General features: G+C 40.1%; 1 non-coding gene across 1 annotated transcript; it reads left to right on the plus strand.

Moving 5' to 3' along the window:
• Positions 1 to 2,482: 2,482 nt before the first annotated feature.
• Positions 2,483 to 2,646, plus strand: LOC140703352 (U1 spliceosomal RNA). The gene has a single exon (XR_012082784.1). It is a non-coding gene; the product is annotated as a U1 spliceosomal RNA (small nuclear RNA).
• The last annotated feature ends 2,110 nt before the right edge of the window (positions 2,647 to 4,756 follow it).

Here is a 4,756-nt window from a genome sequence, read left to right on the forward strand (position 1 = left end):
CAATGTTTTTTTTTATTTTCACATTACGTTTTCGTTCTACAGCGATTTTGCTGGAACGAATTAACGTCGTAATGTGAGGCACCACTGTATATGAATACAAATACCCCCATCTCTGATACTCTTTAACCTGCCTTCTCTTCCTGTTATACACCTCTTCACCTCTTTAGCCCTATTTAGGTATTAATCATGAAAGCAGCCAAGGAGGGGCAGGTAAACCCTGCCCTCCAATCTTCAGCCTGCCCGAGATCTGATTAAGACTTCTCTGATGTTTTGAAATCCTGGCATCCCCAAACCTGACATGTCAGTGCAACTATAGGTTTCAAGTGTAAATTGGAGTATTTTTCTTCCTTTGTTCAGATGTTTGTTTCTTTTCAGTTTGCCAAATATGGATAAAAGATTTTTATTGTTATATTTGGTATGAAGGAAAGCTGAAAGAAGAATTTCCTGACTGAATATAAATATTTGACACCGTTGTCTCAAAATAGTCTGAATGTTAAGCATCATCTTTTTGTTGCATCGTTGTAATATGCTGAAAAGTGCTAGACATATCTCTTCTTTATTATTCAATATTAATTATAAAAGCTTTCTTCTCTTGACAAATAGGATAGATCAGGCATTTTCCATGTTCCACATATAAAATAGTAGTTAGGCTTTAATCAGCAAAATAAATTGGTTGAAATCTCGTTGCTTAGTGTAATTATTTGCACTCAAGTAGGCCCATCGAAAACATGGGACGTGGTGGTGCTGCAGGCTAAACCACAGAAGCTGGTGCTGCAGGGTCAGAAGACCAAGCTGTTGTAAGATCAAATCCATGCAACGGAGTGAGCACCTGTCGCTTGTCCCAGCTCCCGCCAACCTAGCGGTTCGAAAGCATGCAAATGCAAGTAGATCAGTAGGGACCACCTCGGTGGGAAGGTAACAGCGTTCCGTGTCTAAGTCGCACTGGCCATGTGACCACGGAAAGATTGTCTTCGGACAAAAACGCTGGCTCTATGGCTTGGAAACGGGGATGAGCACCGCCCCCTAGAGTCGAACACGACGGGACAAAACTTGTCAAGAGGAACCTTTACCTTTACCTTTACCTTAGGCCCATCGAAACTGAGGGCATTTGATGAGTCTACTGTTCCATAAGTTCCATTGATCCAAAAGGAGCAACTCTAGTTGCCACTTACTATGCTAAGCAACACAATTTCAGTCATTAGGTTATGACCTTAACTGTGGCTCTTCATTTGGGAAAAATAAAGTAAAATGACAACCTAAATGGAGCCTGGAACGTTTTATAAATATTTCTGTAGCGTGTGCCATTACGAAGCCAAATAAAAAGGTGTATATATTAAATCACATAATTGTTATGTTGTTACTATGTGCCGTCAAGTCGGAACTGACTTATAGTGACTTTAGTAGGGCTTTCAAGGTAAGTGAGATATTTAAGGAGTGGTTTTACTAGTTCCACACGCCCGTGTGTGTGTGTGTGTGTGTGCGTGTGTGCGTGTGTGCGTGTGTGTGTGCATGTGTGTAAACTTTCAATGAAAGATAAAAGTTTGTGGATGATGACATCATCAGCCTTCTGCGTGCAAAGCTGGGCCAATAGGATTCCATCCATTCATTCCATGTATTTACTGGAGCCTAATAACTGGATTTTATCTATACAAATGTCTGTGCATTCTTTAAGGAAAGAAAAATAGAATTGAGCCTAAATGAAGTTAAGTTAAAAAAAAATAAAGTAGAATTGGAGGGCTAAAATAGATGAGATGTTAGCTTCACAACTGATAAAAGGACTTCATTCCAGAAACACAGCCCTTCAAATTTGCTATACAGTGGTGCCTCTTAATTTGTTCCATGGAAATTGCTATCTTGCAAAAATATAGTCTTGCGAAACCCAGTTCCCCATTGGAATGCATTGAAATTTGTTTAATGCATTCCAGTGGGGGGGGGGAATCACTGTCTTGCAAAGCACAATTCCCCATACCATATTGGGGGAAAAACAATCCTCTCACCTGACTCCCAAGCCAACTACACCAGAGCACAGAGTGCTGTCCTCTGAAGATGCCGGCCACAGAGGCTGGCGAAACGTTAGGAAGAACAACCTTCAGAACACGGCCAAAGAGCCCGAAAAACCCACAACTAATCCCTTCACCTGCATTGCCTTTGGAAATTCAATGGGTCTCAGATGGCCTTTCCCCTCTTTCTCTCTCCAGCAACAAAGAAAGAGGATAAAAGGAGTCAAAGAAGCACCCTGGCTCTTGATAATGGTGACTCCTTTTGCCCTGATCCTTTACCATAGGGGAGGAAAAGAGAAAAATGCAATACAAGACATCGCCAGGACTTGCTGCCTTTGCAATAGGTCCTGATGAGGAGAAAGAGAGATGAAAAGGAATCTAGAAAAATCAGCCCTGTACTGAGTGGGAGGTGCAGCCAGGGGGTCACCATGACTTGGGGGGTCAGGGAACAGAAGGGGGTATGGGGTGCAAGGGCCATTCCAACTCATACCTTGCAGGGGAAATATCATGTCATAAAAGTGGTTTTCCCAGGGGGAGGCTTATCCATTGCACTTTGGGTGTGTTGCTGATCCCTGTGATTTCCCCAAATGTGGGAAACTCAACTGCATAATTTGTGTTAATGGGAGATTACATTTGTGATTTCGCTGGGTTTTTTTTACAATCCCTTTACCCTTTGGTTCCTGGCTGTTTTCACCATCCTCTATCATTTAAATTTGCAGCCATAGCCCCATTGGTGATGCTTTGAAAGATGATTCCCCCCCCCACCATTGAAACACGTTAATTACATAAGACCTACTTTTTTATCCCAAAAAAGTGGGGGAGAAAGTGTATGCTGCTGTTTTTCCAGGAGGCAGACCCTGGAAAGCCAGCAGCATACACTCCACCCCACTGAGCCCAAACTAATCAACTTGGGGGTGGTACTCCAGCAGCAACAAGAGGTGGTCTGTAGTCTGAGGCCCATATGGCTTGTAAGGAAGGGCTCATATATCGTGCACAGAAACACTGGTTTGCAGAGAAACACTAGCTGCTCTGGAACACAAAATCTGAAAGCATTCAGAAGGGATACAGAGGATAACCAGGAAGAACAGGCTGATGGAAGCTTATTGGCAATATCTCCAAGGCCTACCCTGCTAACAATACCTTAAGTAGAGATAAGGAGAAAATAAGAAATCCAGAGCAGAATGGAACGGCTTTTTTCAACGTTTTTTGGAGGGAAAAACTAACAAAATTCTGGTTTTTTTTAAAAAAAAAAGTTTAGTTAAACTGAACAAAAAAATTAGAGAGTAACATCCCCAAAAGCAACATACACAAAGAAACAAACTTAAAAACAATTTAATCCACACAACATTATTTTTTAGAATTAAAATTATAACCCATTGTACTTTCCTCCACCGGGACTACTAGAGATATTTAATTTTCTCTTCATTTATGAAGCTCTGTTCCCCATTGACTCTTGAAGCGGTACACAACGCTTCCCCTTTGTCAATAAAAAAATCAATAAATGATATTATTTATTAACAAAACTCTTCCTAACATTGTATTGCCAACTCTTTTCCAGTATAAACACTCCCTATTTTAAAAAATACTATTAACTAGAAATTAAATATTTCATCTACTTTGCATTTCACCTTTTTATTCTCACCTGTGCTGTTGACACTTTTGACAGGTAATACACATTTTAAAGAGGATATTTAATATTGATAGAGGCATTTGTCAAGTTACTCTGAATGTGATTTTCATTAAAGTTGCCACACTGTTGAGGAAAGAGTTTCAAAATACTAACTGTGGCATGTTTAGAAAGTTTTGATTATATTCTTATTCCTGTATTCTATGTTTAGGTGGCTGCTGACATGTAATTGAGATTTTAATTTAAAACAAATAACAGGAAAACTGCCTGCCAGCAGTTCGTATGTAAAGCTATTCCTATTTCCTTTAGAGAGCTTTTCAGAAATTATATGTAATTCTTCAATAAATGCCATTCCGAAACTATGTAGGTTTTTTCTTACTTGCATTAAAAGCACAATCCTGCAGTCACTGTACTTTTAAAACTAGCTATAAAGTGAATAAATGTGCTTGCTGATTAATTGGATACATTCTCTTTTTTAACATAATTTCTTACTGTGCAACATGCAGATGTTCACTCTTTACAATTTTTGGCTTTTTAAAACTTCCTTTTAAGCAGGAAGAGGTGGGATAATGAAATAAAACAAAACTCTCAGTGTGGCTTTTGCACATGAAATCCAAGTCAACTATTTTTCATACAGTTCTAAAATTAGGAAATTGAAAGTCTCTTACACTGGCAAATCCATCATCTACCTACATCACTCAGTGTTTGTACAGTAGGAGAGTCTCACTGTATTATGTGTCTTCCCTCCATTTATTTTATCCTCAGTCTCCTCTCTCTACTCTAAAAAAGAGTAATAGGGGCTATTTAGAATTGTGCTCTTTGAAGCTTCCAGGAAGTATTTTAAAAGTGAATATATGGAATCAGAAGTACAGTGGTGCCCCGTTCTGGATTAATCGTCGCTATCCGGAAACATCGCTAAACGGAACAAAAAAGCCCATAGAAACGCATGAAACTTTGTTTAATTCGTTCCTATGGGCTTAAAACTCACCGTTGGGCGAAGATCCTCCATAGGGGCGGCCATTTTCGGTGCCTCTAAAGTGAGGCAACACAGCGGGCGGCCATTTTGGAACCACCGACCAGCTGGCTGAAAATGGGGCCTTTGGCATTTTCCCCCAGCTGAGCGGCGGGA

The sequence above is a fragment of the Pogona vitticeps genome, chromosome 1, assembly GCF_051106095.1.
Source record: "Pogona vitticeps strain Pit_001003342236 chromosome 1, PviZW2.1, whole genome shotgun sequence".
NCBI classification, from domain to species: Eukaryota; Metazoa; Chordata; class Lepidosauria; order Squamata; family Agamidae; genus Pogona; species Pogona vitticeps.